Source organism: Euprymna scolopes, chromosome 10, assembly GCF_053919585.1.
Source record: "Euprymna scolopes isolate OS-2025 chromosome 10, ASM5391958v1, whole genome shotgun sequence".
Taxonomy (NCBI): Eukaryota; Metazoa; Mollusca; class Cephalopoda; order Sepiida; family Sepiolidae; genus Euprymna; species Euprymna scolopes.
The window spans coordinates 44,048,288-44,073,836 of NC_136491.1; the positions used below are offsets into that span (position 1 = coordinate 44,048,288).

At 35.4% G+C, this 25,549-nt stretch overlaps 1 protein-coding gene and 1 pseudogene across 2 annotated transcripts in view; one reads left to right on the top strand and one right to left on the bottom strand.

Annotated features, from left to right (window-relative positions):
- The window catches only part of LOC145285960 (mitogen-activated protein kinase kinase kinase 2-like), a 578,382-nt gene that overhangs the window by 170,090 nt on the left and 382,743 nt on the right, over positions 1–25,549 (bottom strand). The window lies entirely within an intron of this gene.
- LOC145286726 (U2 spliceosomal RNA) lies at positions 7,958–8,091 on the top strand (annotated as a pseudogene).

Here is a 25,549-nt window from a genome sequence, read left to right on the forward strand (position 1 = left end):
AAGACGGCGAGAGAGAGAGAAAAGAGAAGAGAAGAGAAAGAGGGTAAGAGAGAGAGAAGAGGGTGAGAGAGAGAAGAGAAAGAGGTAGAGAGAGAAGAGGGTGAGAGAGAGCAGAGAAGAGGGTGAGAGAGAGCAGAGAAAGAGGGTGAGAGAGAGCAGAGAAAGAGGGTGAGAGAGAAAGAGGGTGAGAGAAGTGAAAGAGGTAGAGAGAGAAGAGGGTAAGAGAGAAAGAGGGTGAGAGAGAGAAGAGGGTGAGAGAGAGAGAGGTAGTGAGAGAGAGAGATAAGAGAAAGAGGTAGAGAGAGAGAGAAGAGGGTAAGACAGAGAGAGAGAGAGAGAGGGGTAGTGAGAGAGAGAGATAAGAGAAAGAGGTAGAGAGAGAGAGAGAAGAGGGTGAGGGAGAAAGAAGAGGGTGAGAGAGAGCAGAGGTAGAGAGAGAGAGAGAAGAGAAATAGGTAGAGAGAGAGAGATGAAGGTGAGAGAGAGCAGGGAAAGAGGGTGATAGAGAAGAGAAAGAGGTAGAGAGAGAGAGAGAGAGAAGGGTGAGAGAGAGCAGAAAAAGAGGGTGAGAGAGAGAGAAAGAGGGTCAGAGAGAGAGAGAAGAGAAAAAGGTGTACACAGAGAGTGAGAGAGAGAAGAGGGTAAGAGAGAGAGAGAGAAGAGGTTGAGAGAGAGAGAGAGATAAGAGAAAGAGGTAGAGAGAGAGAAGCGGGTGAGAGAGAGAGAAGAGGGTGCGAGAGAGAAGAGAAAGAGGTAGAGAGAGAGAAGCGGGTGAGAGAGAGAGAAGAGGGTGCGAGAGAGAAGAGAAAAAGGTAGAGAGAGAGAAGAGGGTGAGAGAGAGAGAAAGAGGATGAGAGAGAGAAGAGAAAGAGAGAGAGAGAAGAGGGTGATAGAGAAAGAGAGTGAGAGAGAGAAGAGAAAGAGAGAGAGAGAGAAAGAGGGTGAGAGAAGAGGGTAAATGTGCATCTTTTTTTATAGTAGGTAATGCTTGGGAGACTGTGCACATTGCCTCCTCCCCCCTCCCCCCTACAAAAGCGGTTCCATTCATAAGAAAACAAACTCGTATAAAAGTAATTTTCGTGTATTTAAGCGGCCTCATACTGATAGCCACCCCCCCTTCCAGAGAGAGAGAAATATGGTGATAGAGAGAGTTAGGAAAGGTGTAGAGATAGAAGAGAGTGAGAGAGAGAGAGAAAGACGGCGAGAGAGAGAGAGAAAGACGGCGAGAGAGAGAAGAAAAACAGGGCGAGAGAGAGAGAGAAGATAAGAGAAGGGAAAGAGGGTGAGAGAGAGAGTAGATAAAGAGGGTGAGAGTGAGAAAGAGAAGAGAAAGAGGTCTAGAGAGAGAGAGAGAGAAGAGAGTGAGAGAGAGAGAGAAATATGGTGATAGAGAGTTAGGAAAGGTGTAGAGATAGAAGAGAGTGAGAGAGAGAGAGAAAGACGGCGAGAGAGAGAGAGAAAGACGGCGAGAGAGAGAGAGAGAGAGAGAGAGAGAAAGACGGCGAAAGAGAGAGAGAGAGAGAGAAAGACGGCGAGAGAGAGAGAGAGAGAGAAAGTGGAAAATGTGCAAGCGACCTAATTTTCGTTTACATAAGCGGCCTGATACTGATACCCCCCCTCCCCCTTCAAGTTAAGAGTTAGAATGTATAAACAAAATGGCTAATCTTTGTTTACATGTAAATTACAAAGAGCAAAGTCATCTTCGCCGGCAAAAAACTTCGAGCAAAAATAAAAACATTTTCCCTACGTCAATTTTCGTGTAATTTTGGTTTTTTTTTTATTTTTGGAGTGCGATAATTACGTTGGTAATAACGGTTCGAGTCGAAAACTAATATTTAACTGTGTTATAGTATCAATTTCTCCTCCGAAGGCAGTTTTAACGTACCTCAGCTGCAGCCGACATTTTACTGAGCTGACGTCACGTCACGTGACACTTAATGAATAACGTTATAATGACAGGATTTTTGGGGCCCCCCCTGGGAGAAAAATGATCAGTTCACCCCCTTGTAATTGTCCGTTTGACGTGAAATTTTGATATTTGTCATGCGGGTGATCAAGGTGCAATATGATACATAATTTGTCAACTTTGGTTGTGTCTGTCAAAAGTTTTAGCGTTACAAACAAACATACATACATACATACATACATACATACATACACACCGATTTTTGCCTTTTATATATATAGAAGACTAGCAGGGCTACCCGGCGTTGCTCGGGACCGTATAAACAATGAAAAAACAAAAGCAGATATTGAACATATGTTTGATTCTTAGGGGAGAGGAATCTTTCATCTCTATGTATTATTTGTTTTATCTACCCTAGGACTGGTATTGTTCATGTTTTATCCCTAGCATAGGTAATTTACAGCATGTATATGAAATTGTTTTACCTTAGGGAGAAGAGAACAGGTAATATACAACATAATGTGTCTATATTACATCCCTGGCAACGCCTAGAAACCAGCTAGAACATGTAGTTCAGTCAATCTTTATTATATCCTGGGCTATGCCGGGAAACCAGCTAATCTCTTTTTAGTGACTTGACCACCAAAATACCTCCCTAAGTGTGTCCTTTCTTTTGAACTTATTAGATATAGGTATCTAGAAATGTGTGTGAAATTTTGTTGAATGCATTGTTCACTATGATTTTCTTATTGTTCTACACAATATCAACTGTAGCGAAATAACACAGTAAACTTAGTGTAGTGTTAGAATAAAGAGCAAAGGAAAAAATTAGAATCATATTTTGTAATTGCAAATCTAAATTTGCTAGCATGTACCAGTATTTGCCAGGTTGTGGAAATTTGGAACTTATAACATATGTAGTGGCCTTTTCCTAGATACCTATTGCTAAAAATTATACTTTCATTTTGTTAGAAAAATCTCTCTTCAGATGCCCTGCATCATTCAAAATAAAAACAAATATTTTTATAATTGTTTCAGTATATTGCTACACAATGTGAAAGTTTTTAACGTTTTTAAAAAAAATCATGAATGTGCTTATATTGCAAAAAAGAAAATATCAGTGCACAGTATTGAAAGTGTTTGAGATTCAAAAGTCTGTAACATTTCTACTAACTTCATAAGATGTCATGTGAGAAACTGAATTGAATATCAAGACATTATCTGAAGCGTTATTATTTTGGTGTAACATATGTGTTTACAGTGAACCTTAACTTTTAATAAACAGATTGGTATGCAATGACATAGGCTAAGAATCTTTAAAATATATATAAATTGGAAAAATGTGTGAACAAATGAAAAAAAAATGATCCGCTCCACTTGATGACATCAAGCATAGTAATATTTTAGTGAAGAAAATATGAAATTGATGTTCAGTGATTAGTTTGGATGAATGAGAAAATGTAATTGTTTGATGCATAAAAATAACTCAGTTGCTGTATTTGATATTAAGCAGCAAAATATAGTGATTTGAATATTTGGGAAAACATCAAACCAGATTATGTAAAAAGAAAAAAAAAAGATGAAATTAGAAAATATATATTTTATGTTTATGAGTTCTGCCAATCAAAATTTTGTGGCAGAAATTGGGTGATTACCATGCAATTTTATTTTGGTAAAATTCTTAAATTATTAGAATGTTTATTATAATTTCTAATTAGTGACTTGTTATAATCAAAATCCGCCCTAAAGAGTGTCCTTTCTTTTATTAGGTATCAGAGTAGGTATCAAGATTTCTACTTCTATACAAATGTGATATTTCAGATCTGTACATAAAAAATTTGTTGAATATATAGGTTGAGAATTGTTCTGTGTCGCTCTCTCTCACACACACACGCATTCTCACTTTTATAGATATAATAGATAGATTACTCTAGATATATTTCCATATGTCTGAATACCCTATATACAAATTTTCAAATCTGTAGATAAAAAAATTTGTTGAGTATATAGGTTGAAAATTGTTCTCTCTCTCTCTCTCACACACACATTCTCAATTTTAGAGATATAATAGATAGATTATGCTAGATATATTTCCATATGTCTGAATACCCTATATACAAATTTTCTAATCTGTAGATCAAATATTTGTTGAATATATAGGTTGAAAATTGTTCTTACTCTCTCTCTCTCTCTCTCTGGCTACCTCACACACACATTCTAACTTTTATAGATATAATAGATAGATTATGCTAGATATATTTCCATATGTGTGAATACCCTATATACAAATTTTCTAATTTGTAGATAAAAAATTTGTAGAGTGCATAGGTTGAGAATTGTTCTCTCTATCTCTCACACACACACATTCTAACTTTTAATGATATAATAGATTATGCTAGATATATTTCGATATTTCTGAATACCCTATATATAAAAATTTGTTGAATGTATAGGTTGAGAACTGTTCTCTCTCTCTCTCTCTCTCTCTCGCTCACACACACACATTCTCACTTTTATAGATATAATAGAAAGATTATCCTAGATATATTTCTATTTGTATGAATACTCTATATACAAATTTTAAAATCTGTAGATAAAGAATTTGTTGAGTATATGGGTTGAGAATTGTTCTCTCTCTCTCTCTCTCTCACACACACACACACATTCTCACTTTTATAGATATAATAGATTATGCTAGATATATTTCCATATGTCTGAATACCCTATATACAAATTTTCAAATCTGTAGATAAAAAATTTGTTGAGTATATAGGTTGAGAATTGTTCTCTCTCTCTCTATCACACACATTCTCACTTTTATAGATATAATAGACAAATTATGCCAGATATATTGAAATATGTCTGAATGCCCAATATACAAATTTTGAAATCTGTAGATAAAAAATTTGTTGTATACATAGGTTGACAATTGTCCTCTCTCTCACACACACACACATTCTCACTTTTATACATATAATAGATAGATTATGCTAGATATATTTCTATATGTCTGAACACCCTATATACAAATGTTCAAATCTGTGGATAAAAAATTTGTTGAATGTATAGGTTGAGAATTTTTATCTCTCTCTTTTTCTCTCTCTCTCTCTCTCACACACACATTCTAACTTTTGTAGTTATAATAGATAGATTATGCTAGATATATTTCCATATGTCTGAATACCCTATATACAAAGTTTCTAAACTGTAGGTAAAAAATTTGTTGAGTATGTAGGTTAAGAATTGTTCTCTCTCTCTCTCACACACACACACACACAAGTTCTCACTTTTATAGATATAATAGATAGATTATGCTAGATATATTTCTATATGTCTGCCTACCCTATATACAAATTTCCAAATCTGTGCCCAAAAATGTGTGGAATATATAGGTTGAGAATTGTTCTCTCTCTCTCTCTCTCACACACATATTCTCACTTTTATAGGTTATATAGGTTGAGAATTTTTTGCTCTTTCCATCACTCACATTCACACTTTTATAGATATAATACATAGATTATGCCAGATATATTTACATATGTCTGAATACCCAATATACACATTTTCAAATCTGTAGATAAAAAATTAGTTGAATATATAGGTTGAGAATTGTTCTCTCTCTCTCTCTTTCTCTCTCTCTCACACACACATTCTCACTTTTATAGATATAATAGATAGATTATGCTAGATATATTTCCATACGTCTGAATACCCTATATCCAAATTTTCTAATATGTAGATAAAAAATTTGTTGAATATATAGGGTGAGAATTTTCCTTCCTCTCTTTCTCTCTCTCTCTTTCTCACACACACACAAGCTGAAAATTGTTCTCTCTCTCTCTCTGACTCTCTCTCTCTCTCACACACACACACATGGTCATTTTATAGATATAATAGATAGGTTATGCTAGATATATTTCTATATGTCTGAATACCCTATATACAAATTTTTAAATCTGTAGATAAAAAATTTGTTGAGTATATAGGTTGAGAATTGTTCTTTCTCTCTCTCTCACACACACATTCTCACTTTTATAGATATAATAGATTATGCTAGATATATTTCCAAATGTCTGAATACCTTATATACAAATTTTCAAATCTGTAAAGATAGAATTTGTTGAATATATAGGTTGAGAATTGTTCTCTCTCTCTCTCTTTCACACACATTCTCACTTTTATAGATATAATAGATAGATTATGCTAGATATATTTCCTTATGTCTGAATACCCTATATACAAATTATCAAATCTGTAGATACAAAATTTGTTGAGTATATAGGTTGAGAATTGTTCTCTCTCTCTCTCTCTCTCTCACTCACTCACTCACTCACTCACTCACAAACACACACACACATTCTACCTTTTATAGATATAATAGATTATGCTAGATATATTTCCATATGTCTGAATACCCTGTATACAAATTTTCAGATCTGTACATAAAAATTAGTTGAATATATAGGTTGAGAATTGTTCTCTCTCTCTCTCTTCTCTCTCTCTCTTTCACACACATTCTCACTTTTCTAGATATAATAGATAGATTATGCTAGATATATTTCCATATGTCTGAATACCCTATATACAAATTTTATAATCGGTAGATATAAAGTTTGTTGAATATATAGGGTGAGAATTGTACTTACTCTCTCTCTCTCTCTCTCTCTCTCTCTCTCACGCACACATTCTCACTTTTATGGATATAATAGATAGATTATGCTGGATATATTTCCATATGTCTGAATACCCTATATACAAATGGTCAAATCTGTAGATAACAAATTTATTGAATAGATAGGTTGAGAATTGTTCTCTCTCTCTCTCTCGCAACCTTACACACACAACCACACGCAAACATTCTGACTTTTATAGATATAATAGATCGATTATGCTAGATATATTTCCATATGTCTGAATACCCAATATACAAATTTTCAAATCTGTAGGTAAAAAATTTGTTGAATATATAGGTTGAGAATTGTTCTCTCTCTCTCACACACTCACATTCTCACTTTTATAGATATAATGTATAGATTATGCTAGATATATTTCTATATGTCTGAATACCCTATATACAAAGTTTAAAATCCGTAGATAAAAATACGTTGAGTATATAGGTTGAGAATTGTTCTCTCTCTCTCTTACGCATACACACACACACACACATTTTCACTTTTATAGATATAATAGATAGATTATGCTAGATATATTTCCATATGTCTGAATACCCTATATACAAATTTTCAAATCTGTAGATAAAAAATGTATTGAATATATAGGTTGAGAATTGTTGTCTCTCTCTCTCTCTCTCTCTCTGGCTACCTCACACACACACACATTTTCACTTTTATAGATATAATAGATAGATTATGCTAGATATATTTCCATATGTCTGAATACCCTATATACAAATTTTCAAATCTGTAGATAAAAAATGTATTGAATATATAGGTTGAGAATTGTTGTCTCTCTCTCTCTCTCTCTCTCTCTCTCTCTCTCTCTCTCTCTCTGGCTACCTCACACACACACACACATTTTCACTTTTATAGATATAATAGATAGATTATGCTAGATATATTTCCATATGTCTGAATACCCTATATACAAACTTTCAAATCTGTAGATAAAAAATTTGTTGAGTATATAGGTTGAGAATTGTTCTCTCTCTCTCACACGAAACTGTGCGCTCGGCTTCTTCCCCCCCTTCCCACCCCAAATGCTTGGGAAACTGTGCACTGTTTTTGTTGGTTTTCAAGCTGCCTCTTCCCCCCCCCACACACACAGTTTAACAGTAGTAGGAGGTCAAGAGAAAGAGGGTGAGAGAGAGAGAAGAGTAAGTTGGTGAGAGAGAGAGAAAAGTTTCTAATAAAATGTGCATCTATAGGAGATAATGCCTGGGAATGTGTTCCCCCCCCCACAGTTTAACAGTGGTGTGACGTCAAGAGAAAGAGGGTGAGAGAGAGGGAAGAGTAAGTGGGTGAGAGAGAGAAAGAGAGAGAAAAAAAAGAAAGACGGTGTTGGTTTTGTGAAAAAAGTTGTTATTTACAATTGTTCGCATTCTTGGCCTTTTGGTCAAGATCAAAGTGTAGTATCTGTTCTTCAGATGCTGCACTTCTATTTCTTGTTCTCTTTCGGTGGAGGAGAAATCCTCCACGACTGAGACAATTTTTATTTTTGTACCTTTTTTCCACGTTAAAAAACGACCCTGGTGTCTAACTGTCCCGTGGGGAGGCATAATAAATAGGTATAATTGTTCGCCATTAGTGGATGTTGTCGTCACGTCACGTGACATGACTAAGCGTTTTTTTTTTTTAGTATGAATAACATTTTTTGTTTTAATTATAAAGTCTACACTTAATTTTATAGAAAATGATGTATATATAATAGAAAAAAAAAATTACTGGTTTTGTTGGATTCAAGTGGATCCCCCCCCCTCCAGTTTAAGAGATAGCAGGTCACGTGGTAATATACAAAATGGCTAGCGTAAATATAAAGATCGGTTTTTTTATCGACGAATATTTTGAAAGCTGAATTTTTTTTTTATTCCTGTACATTTTTTCCTGATATTTTTCGTTAAAACTCTTGTATAAATACTATTTTTAACCAGTTAAATACGTTGGAGACATTGTCATGGAGTTTAATAATCTCTAGAACAAAGCAGAAGAGAAATTACAAAAGTATCGGTAAAACAAAGTGTTTGTTTACATTTGTTCGCCATTACTGGATGTTGACGTCACGTCACGTGACATGACTAAGCGTTTTTGGATTATGTAATATTAACATTAAAATGACAGGTTTTTTGGGGGGCCCCCCTAGGAGAGAAATGATCAGTTCACCCCCTTTTAATGGTCCGTTTGGTGTGGAATTTCGATATTTGTCATGCGGGTGATCAAGGTTCAATATGATACATAATTTGTCAACTTTGGTTGTGTCTGTCAAAAGTTTGAGCTGACGTCACGTCACGTGACACGTATTGAATAACGTTAAAATGACAGGTTTTTTGGGGGGCCCCCCTAGGAGAAAAACGATCAGTTGACCCCTTTCTACTGGTCCGTTTGACGTGAAATTTCGATATTTGTCATCCGGGTGATCAAGGTGCAATATGATACCAAATTTGTCAACTCTGGTTCCGTCTTTCAAAAGTTTTAGCGTTACAAACAAACATACATACATACATACACACCGATTTTTGGCTTTTATATATATAGAAGACTAGCAGGGCTACCCGGCGTTGCTCGGGACCGTATAAACAATGAAAAAACAAAAGCAGATATTGAACATATGTTTTATTCTTAGGGGAGACGAATCTTTCATCTCTATGTATTATTTGTTTTATCTACCCCCGGACTGGTATTGTTCATGTTTTATCCCTAGCATAGGTAATTTACAGCATGTATATGAAATTGTTTTACCTTAGGGAGAAGAGAACAGGTAATATACAACATAATGTGTCTATATTACATCCCTGGCAACGCCTAGAAACCAGCTAGAACATGTATTTCAGTCAATCTTTATTACATCCTGGGCTATGCCGGGAAACCAGCTAATCTCTATTTAGTGACTTGACCACCAAAATACCTCCCTAAGTGTGTCCTTTCTTTTGAACTTATTAGATATAGGTATCTAGAAATGTGTGTGAAATTTTGTTGAATGCATTGTTCACTATGATTTTCTTATTGTTCTACACAATATCAACTGTAGCGAAATAAAACAGTAAACTTAGTGTAGTGTTAGAATAAAGAGCAAAGGAAAAAATTAGAATCATATTCTGTAATTGCAAATCTAAATTTGCTAGCGTGTACCAGTATTTGCCAGGTTGTGGAAATTTGGAATTTATAACGTATGTAGTGGCCTTTTCCTAGATACCTATTGCTAAAAATTATACTTTCATTTTGTTAGAAAAATCTCTCTTCGGATGCCCTGCATCATCCAAAATAAAAACAAATATTTTTATAATTGTTTCAGTACATTGCTACACATTGTGAAATTTGTTGACGTTTGTAAAAAAAAATCATGAATGTGCTTATATTCCAAAAAAGAAAATATCAGTGCACAGTATTGAAAGTGTTTGAGATTCAAAAGTCTGTAACATTTCTACTAACTTCATAAGATGTCATGTGAGAAACTTAATTGAATATCAAGACATTATCTGAAGCGTTTTTATTTTGGTGTAACGTATGTGTTTACAGTGAACCGTAACTTTTAATAAACAGCTTGGTATGCAATGACATAGGCTAAGAATCTTAGACAAAATATATATAAATTGGAAAAATGTGTGAACAAATGAAAAAAAAATGATCCGCTCCACTTGATGACATCAAGCACAGTAATATTTTAGTGAAGAAAATATGAAATTGATGTTCAGTGATTAGTTTGGATGAATGAGAAAATGTAATTGTTTGATGCATAAAAAATAACTCATTTGCTGTATTTGATATTAAGCAGCAAAATATAGTGATTTGAATATTAAGGAAAACATCAAATCAGATTATATAAAAAAAAGATGAAATTAGAAAATATATATTTTCTGTTTATGAGTTTTGCCAATCAAAATTTTGTGGCAGAAATTGGGTGATTACCATGCAATTTTATTTTGATAAAATTCTTAAATTATTTCAATGTTTATTATAATTTCTTATTAGTGACTTGTTATCATCAAAATCCGCCCCAAAGAGTGTCCTTTCTTTTATTAGGTATCAGAATAGGTATCCAGATTTCTACTTCTATACAAATGTGATATTTCGGATCTGTAGATAAACAATTTGTTGCATATATAAGCTGAGAATTGTTCTCTCTCATTCTCTCTCTCACACACCCACACATTCTCACTTTTATAGATATAATAGATAAATTATGCTAGATATATTTCCATGTGTCTGAATAATCTATATACAAATTTTCAAATCTGTAGATAAAAAATTTGTTGAGTATATAGGTTGAGAATTGTTCTCTCTCTCTCTCTCTCCTCTCACGCATGCTCACTTTTATAGATATAATAGATAGATTATGCTAGATATATTTCCATATGTCTGAATACACTATATAAAAATTTTCTAATCTGTAGATAAAAATTTGTTGAATATAAAGGGTGAGAATTGTTCTTACTCTCTCTCTCTCACACACAGACATATTCTCACTTTTATAGACATAATAGATAGATTATGCTAGATATATTTCCATATGTCTGAATACCCTATATACAAATTATCTAATCTGTAGATAAAAAATTTGTTGATTATATAGGTTGAGAATTGCTCTCTCTCTCACAGACACACACATTTTCACTTTTGTAGATATAATAGATAGATTATGCTAGATATATTTCCATATGTATGAATACCCTTTATAACAAATTTAAAATCTGTAGATAAAAAATTTGTTGAATATATAGGTTAAGAATTGTTCTCTCTCTCTCTCTCTACCTCACACACACCCACACACACAAACATTCTGACTTTTATAGATATAATAGATAGATTATGCTAGATATATTCCATATGTCTGAATACCCTATATACAAATTTTCTAATCTGTAGATAAAAAATTTGTTGAATATTTTCAACCCTTATCCTCGAGTGGCGTCTGGGCCTTGATAAGTAGTAATGCGTATTTAGCAAAATATAAATATATATATATATAACAAATTTACTGAATTTCCATTACTAACGATTACTGTATTGTCCAATTGACTACTGCGCTTTTCAACCCTTATCCTCGAGTGGCCTCTGGGCCTTGAGAAGTAGTAATTACTAACGATTACTATATTGACCAATGGACTACTGCACTTTTTAACCCTTATCCTCGGGTGGCCTCTGGGCCTTATTGTCCAATTGACTACTGTGGACTTTTTAACTCTTATGCTCGAGTGGCCTCTGGGCCTTGATAAGTGGAAATGACCAAGTAACAAAAAATAGGTATATAACAAATTTACTGAATTTCCATTACTAACGATTACTATATTGTCCAATTGACTACTGTGCACTTTTCAATCCTTATCCTCGAGTGGCCTCTGGGCCTTGATAAATGGTAATGCGTATGTAACAAAATATACATATATATAACAAATTTACTGAATTTCCATTACTAACGATTACTATATTGTCCAATTGACTACTGCACTTTTAAACGCTTATCCTCGAGTGGCCTCTGGGCCTTGATAAGTGGTAATACCATCGAGTGGCCTCTGGGCCTTAATAAGTGGTTGTGCCTAAGTAACAAAAAATAGGTATATTACAAATATCCCGCATTTCCATTACAACCGACTACTACGGTGCACTTTTCAATCCTTATCCTCGAGTGGCCTGTGGGCTTTGATAAGTGGTAATGCGTATTTAACAAAATATTAATATATATATAACAAATTTACTGAATTTCCATTACTAACAATTACTATATTTTGTCCAATTGACTACTGCACTTTTCAACACTTATCCTCTAGTGGCCTCTGGGCCTTGATAAGTGGTAATGCCTATCTAAACAAAATATAAATATATATATAACAAATTTCCCGACTTTCCATTACTAACGATTACTATGTTGTCCAATTAACTACTGCCATTTTCAACCCTTATCCTCGGGTGGCCTCTGGGCCTTATTGTCCAATTGACTACTGTGCACATTTAACTCTTATCCTCGAGATGTATCTGGGCCTTGATAAGTGGAAATGCCTAAGTAACAAAAAAATAGATATATAACAAATTTCCCAAATTTGACTACTGTGCACTTTTCAACTCTTATCCTCGAGTGGCCTCTGGGCCTTGATAAGTGGTCATATATATTTTTTACAAAATAAAAAAAAAGGTTGGAGTCGCTGAATAACTCATCCTCCCGTTAAAGCGGTTCCATCCTCTTTCCCCAATTTGACTACTGTGCACTTTTCAACTCTCGTCCTCGAGTGGACTATGGGCCTTGATAAGTGGTAATACATATTTTATGAAAAATATATATATATATATATATATATATATATATATATAACAAAATAGGTTGGAGTTGCTGAATAACTCATCCTCCTGTTAAAGCGGTTCCATCCTCTTTCCCAAATTTGACTACTGTGGACTTTTTAACTCTCATCCTCGAGTGGCCTATGGGCCTTGATAAGTGGTAATACATATTTTTTTATAAATATATATATATATATACCAAAACAGGTGTGAGTCGCTGAATAATTCATCCTTCTATTAAAGCGATTAAATCCTCTTTCCCAAATTTGACTACTGTGCACTTTTAAACTCTCATCCTCGTGTGGCCTATGGGCCTTGATAAGTGGTAATATATAGTTTGTACAAAATATATATATATATATATATATATATATATATATATAACAAAATAGGTTGGAGTCGCTGAATCACTCATCCTCCCGTTAAAGCGGTTCCATCCTCTTTCCCGAATTTGACTAATGTGCACTTTTCAACTCTTATCCTCGAGTAGCCTATGGGCCTTGATAAGTGGTAATATATTTTTGTTATAAATATATATATATATATATATATATAAAAAATAGGTTGGAGTCGCTGAATAACTCATCCTCCCGTTAAAGCGGTTCCATCCTCTTTCCCGAATTTTACTACTATGCACTTTTCAACTCTCATCCTCGAGTGGCCTATTGTCCTTGATAAGTGGTAATATATATTTTTTAATAAAAGTATATATATATATATATATAAAAAAATAGGTTGGAGTTGCTGAATAACTCATCCTCCCGTTAAAGCGGTTCCATCCTCTTTACCGTATTTTTTATACAGTGCACTATTCAACTCTCATCCTCGAGTGGCCTATTGTCCTTGATAAGTGGTAATATATATTTTTTAATAAATATAGATATAAATATATATATAAAAAAACAGGTTGGAGTCGCTGAATAACTCATCCTCCCGTGAAAGCGGTTCCATCCTCTTTCCCGAATTTGACTACTGTGCACTTTTCAACTCTAATCCTCGAGTGTCCTATGGGCCTTGATAAGTAGTAATATATATTTTTTACAAAAATATATACATACATATATGTAACAAAATAGGTTGGAGTCACTGAATAATTCATCCTCCTCTTAAAGCGGTTCCGTCATCTTTGCCGAATTTGACTACTGTGCACTTTTAAACTTTCATCCTCGAGTGGCCTATAGGCCTTGATAAGTGGTAATAGTTTGTACAATAGTTTGTACAATATATATATCTATATATATATATTACAAAATAGGTAAGAGAGAGAGAAGAGGGTGAGAGAGAGAGAAGAGAAAGAGGTAGAGAGAGAAGAGGGTGAGAGAGAGCAGAGAAGAGGGTGAGAGAGAGCAGAGAAAGAGGGTGAGAGAGAAAGAGGGTGAGAGAAGTGAAAGAGGTAGAGAGAGAAGAGGGTAAGAGAGAAAGAGGGTGAGAGAGAGAAGAGGGTGAGAGAGAGAGGTAGTGAGAGAGAGAGATAAGAGAAAGAGGTAGAGAGAGAGAGAAGAGGGTAAGACAGAGAGAGAGAGGGGTAGTGAGAGAGAGAGATAAGAGAAAGAGGTAGAGAGAGAGAGAGAAGAGGGTGAGGGAGAAAGAAGAGGGTGAGAGAGAGAGAGAAGAGGGTGAGGGAGAAAGAAGAGGGTGAGAGAGAGCAGAGGGAGAGAGAGAGAAGAGAAATAGGTAGAGAGAGAGAGATGAAGGTGAGAGAGAGCAGGGAAAGAGGGTGATAGAGAAGAGAAAGAGGTAGAGAGAGAGAGAGAGAAGGGTGAGAGAGAGCAGAAAAAGAGGGTGAGAGAGAGAGAAAGAGGGTCAGAGAGAGAGAGAAGAGAAGAGAAAAAGGTGTACACAGAGAGTGAGAGAGAGAAGAGGGTAAGAGAGAGAGAGAGAAGAGGTTGAGAGAGAGAGAGATAAGAGAAAGAGGTAGAGAGAGAGAAGCGGGTGAGAGAGAGAAGAGGGTGCGAGAGAGAAGAGAAAGAGGTAGAGAGAGAGAAGCGGGTGAGAGAGAGAGAAGAGGGTGCGAGAGAGAAGAGAAAAAGGTAGAGAGAGAGAAGAGGGTGAGAGAGAGAGAAAGAGGATGAGAGAGAGAAGAGAAAGAGAGAGAGAGAAGAGGGTGATAGAGAAAGAGAGTGAGAGAGAGAAGAGAAAGAGAGAGAGAGAGAGAGAAAGAGGGTGAGAGAAGAGGGTAAATGTGCATCTTTTTTTATAGTAGGTAATGCTTGGGAGACTGTGCACATTGCCTCCTCCCCCCTCCCCCCTATAAACGCGGTTCCATTCATAAGAAAACAAACTCGTATAAAAGTAATTTTCGTGTATTTAAGCGGCCTTATACTGATAGCCACCCCTCCCCCTTCCAGTTTAACAGAGTTAGGATGTAAAAACAAAATGGCTAAAGCCTTGTTTACATGGTAAACTATAGCAAAGAGCATAGTCATCTTTCTTCGCCGGTAAAAAACTTCAAGCAAAAATAAAAACATTTTCCCTACGTCAATTTTTATGTAATTTTGGGATTCTTCTTTTTGAAGTGCGATAAATCCGTTGGTAATAACGGTTCGACTCTTAAACTAATATTTAACTGTGTTATAGTATCAATAATTTTGGGATTCTTCTTTTTGAAGTGCGATAAATCCGTTGGTAATAACGGTTCGACTCTTAAACTAATATTTAACTGTGTTATAGTATCAATGATACTCCTCGCAGGCAGCTTTAATGTACGTCAGAGGCTCAGCGTAGCCGACATTTTACTGAGCTGACGTCACGTCACGTGACAGCTAATGAATAATGTTAAAATGACAGGTTTTTTGGGGGGCCCCCCTGGGAGAAAAATGATCAGTTAACCCCCTTCTAGTTGTCCGTTTGACGTGAAATTTCGATATTTGTCATCCGGGTGATCAAGGTGCAATATGCTACCTAATTTGTCAACTTTGGTTGTGTCTGTCAAAAGTTTTAGCGTTACAAACAAACATACATACATACATACATACACACCGATTTTTGCCTTTTATATATATAGAAGAAGACTAGCAGGGCTACCCGGCGTTGCTCGGGACCGTATAAACAATGAAAAAACAAAAGCAGATATTGAACATATGTTTTATTCTTAGGGGAGAGGAATCTTTCATCTCAAGTTTTAGCGTTAATGACAGGTTTTTGGGGGCCCCCCTCGAAGATAACTGATCAGTTGACCAACTTCTAGTGGTCCGTTTGACGTGAAATTTCGATATTTGTCATCCGGGTGATGGGGCTTCGATATGATACCAAATTTGTCAAGTTTGGTTCCGTCTTTCAAAAGTTTTAGCGTTACAAACAAACATACATACATACATACATACACACCGATTTTTGCCTTTTATATATATAGATGAGAGATATTTCACTTCAGATAGTAACATTTGTACTAACCACCTTTTTCTCCGTATATAAGCATAAACAAATTATCGCTGGAATCAAACACGTTTGTTTTCTTATGATCTTTAATTTATATTTTCCTTGCTAAGTTACCAACATCAGCACGGCACGTTTTATCCAGACGAAACTTCAGGAGAGCATAGAACACAAACTTAAACTGCAAAGTCAGCATCGGTGTACCGATTATGATTTTATGGGTGTTACATTGTCGCTTATTATGAAAGTTAGGTGTTTTCTTTTTTCGCTTGTTGCCGTCATAATATAAAAATGAAAAAAGTATATCGTGAGGTAGTCTGATCTGAATGATCCGGTTCGGTACAAGTTCGATGAGGTTTTCACTCCTAATGTTAACATTATGTTTACACCATCACGCACGGAAAAGCGAGGGAACTGAAAGGAGATCACACTTGCATGAAAATGCAATCCAAACTGTTTTGTATCACATTTTAATGTAAGAAAATTCTCTAAAGTTCCACATGATATGTACAGCTAGGGTGGTTTTTGTTTTGTTGTTATTTTTATGTAATCGATATATATAAAAGGCAAAATGTGTGCACATTTTTTGTATGTCTGGCAAAGGCTATTGGCGGTGGTGTGGGTTTACTGTTTCTTAGAACTTTTTATATACTACCTAGATTATAATATCTTTAATTTACAAAACGAGTGTATTTTTCATTTGGGTGACTTTTACATGCTATTTTTGTAATAAAACGTGTTTGTTTGGCTTTTCAGTATAAAAGCGAAACTGAACTCATAACAAAACCAAGCTCCCTGGCTCTCATGCTAGGATGCCCAGAAAAGCAATGAGAAAACCCGTCATATCAGACAATTGCTATTCATTTAGACACTCCCCTTTTTATGGGGAGCTAGTTTTCTCCAACATCTTGGGGGAAACAAACAAATAGGTAAAAACTGGTTTGCAGCCAAAGTTAAGTTTCCCATATGGTGTGATGTTTGACCTCATTAAATTTACGCATCTGTCACTTAACTTTTTAATCATTGAATTAAAACGCTTTTCAGTTCTTGTCTCATCGTGGTTGAGTGGTAAGATGTCAGGTTTTTTCGCACTTTCTTTTTCACGTCAAGGCTTCGGGTTCAAGCCTACCTACTTACCAAAACTTTTTTTTTCTTTTACATCGACAAACACCCAGGCAACGTCGGGCACCCATGCTAGTCTATAATATAAATCTCACCTATTTGTTCAAATGTATGTATGTTTGTATATCTGCCTAAAACTTTCGACAAAGGGGGCAGATTTTCCCGATATCGAATTCTTCTGAAACTCGACCCTTGGGATGATAAATATCGAAAAATTGGCCAAAAACATTAATTCCTTCACCCTCAACTGGGTCCTTTTCTACAGGGAGGGGGTCGGTTTTTTTTGCCGATATTTTCAAAAGTCATCGCTTCTTTTTAAAAGTTTAGCATTAATTTAAACCTATGTCTCTTCCAGTTTAGCGATGGGTGCAACAGCTAACACATCCTTTTTTTTTTTTTACATTTTCTTTTCCTCTTCGCGGTACAGGTTCGAGCCTGCTTGCCTCTTACAATTTTTTTTTTTTTTGCTCAACTAACATCCTTACACACACACCTCCACTTTATTTTCTGCCTTCGTGTCACGGGTTCGAGCCTGCCTGCCTCCTACAACTTTTTTTTTTATTTTGCTCAACACACACCTCCAAACTCTCGGGCAACAATGGACGGTCAGACTAGTAAAACCATATATAAATATAGTATGTAAAGGACAAATGTCTGTATTTCCATTTAAATCCTGAAAAGTACAAAACACACACACAGAAAGTTTTTTTTTTTTTTTTTTTCTTTTATATCAGCGTACCTTCCTCCCATCCTGGATGTATAATATCTAAAAATTAAAATAAAGATTCAATGTTTGAAGGGTCAAAATGACCGTTTATATCAATTGATCTTGCTATTTACTTGCCTCCCCACGAGGACAGCTCCCCAAAAAGCGGCATTCTGGATAGGAACAAAAATAAAAATTGTCTCGGTCTGGAAGAATTTCTCCCCCACTGACCGAGGACAGAAAAGCTCCAAACCAAAAGGCCAAGGAAGGTTAGATATCAATTAATGTTGTCAAGAAGAAAAAAAACCCTCTTTTTTAATGTCATCATGTAGTAATCTATATAAATATGTATTAAGAAAATGCCCGGATGTTGTTTCAATCAACACAGTATTGGTCTTATTTCACCTACATTTAAGTGAGAGGAATGGGCTGGACGGAGGAGAAAGAAAGGGTTAGGAAGAAGAGGGGGAATGGAGGATGGGGAATGGGGGAGGAGAAAGAGAGAAGTTTTAATATATGGATGTTACACACAGTATTTTACTTCTTACGTTTCTGAATTTTTTAGATGATTATTCATATTATTTGAAAACTTTGGACTATTGTTCTCATCTCACGTTATTTTTTTCCCAACGTTCAATCCTCCATGCTGGTGGCATTCAAAATACAATTGCGAATTACTTAGAACTTCTATCCAGTAATAGCTAAGCGGAACGAGAGCACGCTACCCTCATGGGTTAAATAAAATGTGGCGTTTGAAGACTTCATTAAAGTTGCTTTTATTTTATTTCTAATGCAAGCTAATTTGGAAATCTTTAAGATAAGGAGTCAGAGTTGGATATTTTGGAATAGGAGTCAAGAGTTCAAATCGGACAATAAAACAATGAATCTGTTTTAGGTTAGAATGCATTTTGGTCAAATTCTCTGTAGATGTGACTTATTTAAATTCATGATGCATTTTTCAGTTCAAATTTTTTCCTATGCAAATAGGTTTTTGCTATTATTTCTGAAGGTTTGCAAAATAACAGACAAACTACGTGTCATCTCCTCTGACCGGAATATCTTGTGTGTATATTATATATATATATATATATATATATATATAATATATATATACATATGCAATGGTAACCTCTTCTGAATTTAATGTTCTCTACTTTTTCTCCTTTAAAGAAAGCCAGCTCAATTTGCACAGAGTTCAATACATCATGTGTAATGTGCCATATTTAGTATATGCGCCATAGGTTGGCCATTCCTGTTTTACAGCATATCAAACTTTTGGTGTTATTTAATGCCGAAATATGCTCCTTCTATTGAGTGATTAAGCTCTCTAGTAAATGAAATCACCAACTGCTTATCAAATAAAAATGCATTTCTCCTTGTGTAAACAAATGGAACTCTCACGCAATTGGCAATGTTTACATCAGAATTTTGTTTACTTTCAGCAAGAGCTGAATTATGGCTGAGAAGTTAGGAGTGCCAACTGTAGTCCCGGCTCAAGGTACTTGTTTATTTATCCACGCTGAAGAGCTGTTATATAGCAAAATATTCTGTGGATGACTGTGTGTGTATAGTGTGTGTGAGGTGTGTGAGTGACTATATGTGTGTGTGTATAGTATGTGTGTGTGTGGTGTGTGAATGACTATATGTGTGTGTGTAGTGTGTGAATGACTATATGTGTGCATGTGTATAGTGTGTGTGAGTAACTATATGTGTGTGTGTATAGTGTGTGTGAGTAACTCTGTGTGTGTGTGTGTGTGTGTGGTGTGTGAATGACTATATGTGTGTGTGTGTGTAGTGTGTGAATGACTATATGTGTGTGTTATATAGCAAAATATTCTGTGGATGACTGTGTGTGTATAGTGTGTGTGAGTGACTATATGTGTGTGTATAGTATGTGTGTGTGTGGTGTGTGAATGACTATGTGTGTGTGTGTGTGTGTGTGTAGTGTGTGAATGACTATATGTGTGCATGTGCATAGTGTGTGTGAGTGACTATATGTGTGTGTGTATAGTGTGTGTGAGTAACTTTGTGTGTGTGTGTGGTGTGTGAATGACTATATGTGTGTGTGTGTGTAGTGTGTGAATGACTATATGTGTGCATGTGTATAGTGTGTGTGAGTGACTGTGTGTGTATGCGTGAATGACTATGTGTGTGTGTATAGTGCGTGTGAGTGACTGCGTGTGTGTGAAAAAAAACAGAAAGGTAAAACAATTAAACACAGGAAGTAAAAATTAAAGAAGAGATCGACAGTTTTCATTTGAATCAAGGAGTGTTTTCAGGAAACTGGTCAATCTTTCGAAATGCAACATCTACTATAAAAATTCATCAACTGATTTGGTTTATCTGTTTCATGGCACATCCACTCTTTTTTAGCAGAAAAAAAAAATGATACCTATTGCCAGTGATACAATGTTACTCCCAACACAATTTAACGATGAGGATGAGGTTGCAGGTTTATTTGATCCTACCTGTGCCTCTCTGGCATTGTCCTGTAGTGTTCTTACTTACAATTTCCCCTCCCCAATATCTATTTTTTTGTGCCAAACAAAGGGAAATAATTTCATATTGTTGAATACAGTGTTACATCTCCGTTTTAAGATGGTGTTTGTATAAAAAATAATTCTGACCTCGACAAAGTATTGTTCGGAGGGTGTGTATAAATTGAATTACCTTATATAGTTCTTAACATGCAGCAACGATTCACCAAACGAACTTAAACACCAAAATCAAACATTGATTTTATAAGACGATAGTGTTCGATGACTAAACATCTATTAATATACCCATTGTTTTATAAATACTTCAACGGAATGCGCTCTAACCACAGAAGAGTTATTACACTAACGTCCTAAAAAAGGAGGATGTAATGCCTGGGACAATGGTTGGTATGATAAACAAACATATATTCTACTGCTTACCTCACCCTAAATTTAGTATTGAAAGATAATATATTAGGCAGAAATAGTATGGTACACTGGATATTTAGTATTCTCCCACCGCAATAACTATGAAACTAGGGTCGGAAAGCGGGATTTAAAATGTCAGTGCTCCAGAGGAGGAGCCCTCTGACCTTGCAAAAAATTCCTGTGCAGCCCCATCGGCATTCCTGGCCAGGCGCCTCAGGCGATTAGCAATAAACTAACCCCTTCTCAAAGAGAGAAGGCAAAACCTCAGAGGGTGGACCTCATAGAACTGAACAGAACCAGCATTACACAGCAATCAACATGGACCAGGCCATTACAGGAATGGTCTAATCTCTATTGATTGTGGGGCCTGATGGATAACTACACTAAATTATGCATTAAAAAAATGGTAATAGTATAGTTTTGGCATCAGACAGATACTAAAACTCTAAAAGCAATGGTAGAGTTTTGGCTTCAGACAAACAGATATCAAATCTCCATTATTAATAGATTTCATTTTTATTCGCTTCTGTTTTTTTTTTTCTTCATAAGTTTTGGTTTTGACTTATTTTATTTATCATGCCATAAATCGGTAAACGTCAGACCTCATCTCATCAACCATTGTTTGAATAAAGAAAATTGATAAGCAAAACTCTTTATAATCTGAAGAAATTTAAGGCTTTCAATAAAGAAGGTAACTGATAACCGGTCTACGGTCTACTTCTCTTCCTCAAAGATCAAATGTGGCGTTTGAAAATTAAAATAAACAGGCCTTCTATGCAGTCATAATCTATCCCCAGTGTCAGTATCACATTTCATAAGAAGACACAAATCACACAGCATCAGTTTCAAGAACATATTTCCCACCAAAGTAATTAAATAAAATAAAAAGTATTTTTAAAAAAAGTAAAAAAAAATTAGAAATAATAAAAAAAAAAAGCAAGTAAAATATGACTAACTTTCTAACACGGCTTGAGCTCACAGTTATCTCCCTTCTCTCTGACCTCCTTTCCATTAACTTCAAGTGGCACCCTGTCGTTTCATAACAACGTTCAACCTCCATCTTGATTGGCAACCCCTGGCTTAATCTATTATGTTAAGATTGATGCAAAAGTTTTCAGTGTTTTGTTAAGTTTTTTTTTTTTTTTTGCTTCCTTTGTATACATTCAATTATTTACCATAACTATTTTCGCCTATCTTTTCTCAGTGTCTCTTCAGAATTTTTATATTTCTTTTCATATTAATCACACTAATAATTTATTGAGACTAAAAGCCACTTAGGGATACGGATTAATGAGATTGTCAGTTTGATGATGAATAATAGTATGAGAGTCATGAATACAATAAACAGAATAGCCCAAATTTGATTTATCAAGGGGATGGCTCGACAAGTATTTGTCAACATTGGACATGAAGACGACCATATTGTAGTTTATAAGGAAGTAATCTAGTATTAATGTTCGATGGGTGGGAAGTGCTTGGAAAGAAAGTCTGTTCATGAAAATAATGTGTAGTTTTTAGTGCACAGAGAAAGAGAGAAAAATTCGGTACTCATGCAGATATTGATTTAGACGTAACCCAGTGTTTGCACGGCTTTCCTCAGAACATGATGTCAACAGCTCGGGTCCTGCTGCTTGTCTGACGTAACAAATTTCCATTCCATTTTTAAAACAACCGTAAAACAGTGTTCTCTGCAAGTTTTACCAGGGTATTTTTTTAAAGATATTTTTCAATTTTTTCTTATGGCTTTCGGAATAAACACCCCCAACTTCCCCATGTTAAAAACGACTTTTAGAATAAACACCTCCAACCTCCCCTTGTTAAGAACGACTTTCAGAATAAACACCTCCAACCTCCCCTTGTTAAGAACGACTTTCGAAATAAACACCCCCAATCTCCCCATGTTAAAAACGGCTTTTGGAATAAACACCCCCAACCTCCCCTTGTTAAGAACGACTTTTGGAATAAACACCCTCAACCTCCTCTTGCTAAGAACGGCTTTCGGAATAAACACCCCCAACCTCCCCATGTTAAGAATGGTTTTACTAACTCCTCGGTTGTGAAAAAAATGTCTGTTAGGATTACTCCATGTTCAATGAGAAACCTTTTTTATCCTTTCCAAATTGTCGTCTGCTACTCGGATTTTCAGCTAGCTTGCGGGTACGCATGTCAAATTAAAAATCATTGCATGGCACTGTAATTGGCTCAGCTTTATATTACGTAAGACAGCAGCAGAACCCGAGCTGTTGCCATCATGTTCCGGATAAAGCCGAGTGAACACGGAGTTACGTCTGAAACAATATCTGCATGAGTACCGAAAATTCTTGGTAATGATGCGACCGTTTTATATAGAGGAACAAGATATTAGAAGCTGAGTAAAGCACCTTCCACGGAAATCATGGTAGAGTAGAGAAAGACTAACAACGTCTCTTCTGTGGGGGGGAGGAAAAGATCATTTTCCACTAGATTGCAAATTTGATATTGTAATCTGTTTTCCCTTACAAAGAGTGTTCTAAATAGCAATTCCTCAGGTGTGGCAGCAGTTCTCCATTTTAGGAAATATCTGGTTCTCACACAGGTACAGGATTGCATCAGGAATCAGGTACTTTCTGGAGCAGTAGAATGATTCAACGATTTTCCATCAACCTTAGCAACAGATTTGATCTTAGTCTTCCATTTCACATCTGAAGTATTAAACACTCCTAAATATTAAATCCTATTGAACATTTTGGCGGTGCTTTTATTAAAGAATAGCAGTGAGGCAACGCTATATTTGTTTAGGGGAAAATAATGCTGAAAACGGTATTTTCTACAAATGGTTAAAATTAAATAGAGAGTGGAAAATTCCATTCCAAGTCAAGTTGGAGATTCGGAGTACTGATGGGACGATTCCAATATTTTTTCTGATTCCGATACAATTACCGATTCCATACTAAATTTCCAATTCTGATACTATTACCAATTCTGATTCTTTATAAATCTCTAAATATTCAACTAAAAAAAAGTGTTATTTAGTCCTGATTACTGTAAAAACACATGTCTATATTTTCTCAAACGTAAGAACACACTTGTGAGGAGGTGATCTAGAGATTTTAGTCTTACTGGAAGTTTAAATAAATAAATTATTATTATTTTATTATTACTACAAACGGTGGAATATGTTTCTTAAACCAAAACTAAATAAAAAAGATAATTTAAGGAATTGATTTGGACATCAGAAAATAGGCTCAAATTTTTCCGATTCCAATACCAGTTCCGATTCCCCAATAAACTTCGATTTTTCCGATTCCTGATTCCGATTAATCGTCCCAACACTAGTTCAGAGTACATGACACAATGTAATATCATGCCTGTCTGAAAAAAGACTTGTCAGAAGAAGAAAGATCTGCTTCTTTTGGCCTGTGATGGTGTTTAGAGGTTGTTCGAAATTTTGTTTGTCTTCACTCATCCGCTCCAGCAAGAAGATGAACACGGCTTTATTATGCAATGCTTTAAAAGACTAGAACAATAAAGAATACAAACTACTGAGCAACAATGTGGTTGGCATTTTTGACTTTTAGGTGTATTGTCTTCAGATGGATAAGTTCATGGGTTCTAATCAGTTGCTAATTCAAGGATAGACACTCTATAGCAGAGGTTTTCAACCAGGGGTAAATTTACTCCTCGAGGTAAAAAATTCTATAGTCAGGGGCAAATGCATGAAGTACCTGATAATTAAAAAAAAAACAATTATTTCTTTTCAGATTGTGTCATGTCTAAGAAATGTGATATTTAATTTTCTCCCACTGCAAGAACTGTGACACTAGGGTCAGAAAGTGGGATTGAGAAGTCAGCGCCCCCGAGGAGAGGAACTCTGACCTGCAAAAAGTGCCTGGGCAGCCCCGTCGGCATTCCCCAGTGAGGGCACATCAGGCGATTAGCTATAAATTAATTCCTTCTCAAAGAGAGAAGGTAAAGCCTTGGAATATGGACCTCCTAGAACTGCACAGAACTTAACACCCAACAGGGACCAGGTCATTACAGGAATGGTCTAATCTTTGTTGATTTTGGGGGCCCCGGGATAAAACCCCTGGCCGGGTATGTCTAAGAAACGTAATGCAAATTAACTTCATAATTTTCGATTTATGAAAAATGCTTGATTTTCTTTATTTTTGTGATATTTTTTATACAAATCCTAAAGTTCTAAATGATAAAAAAGTTCTTTTGACCTTCTTGTTTTTCGGTCACTTTATGATGACGATTAAAATTTTTTGTGTGGGAATAGGGGGCAAATGGAGAAATACATAAAGTCGAGGGGGTCAATAATGGACGAAAGTTTGAGAATGGCTGGTTTAGAACATAGGTAAATAATAAATATAATTGACAATAACAAAAAATACCATTCAATGATGGAGGAAAGTTTTAGAATGGTTGTCCTAGAATATAAATATTGCTTTATTTGATCAAGCAAGAGTTTTCCAACTGGACATCAATTGGAACTCTTAGATTGTCATTTTAACTCAGCAGAAACTCTATGATAATAATATAATAATACAAACTAGCAGGAACTGTGGAAATTCCACAGAGGACTCATTCATATGTAATATATTGATGT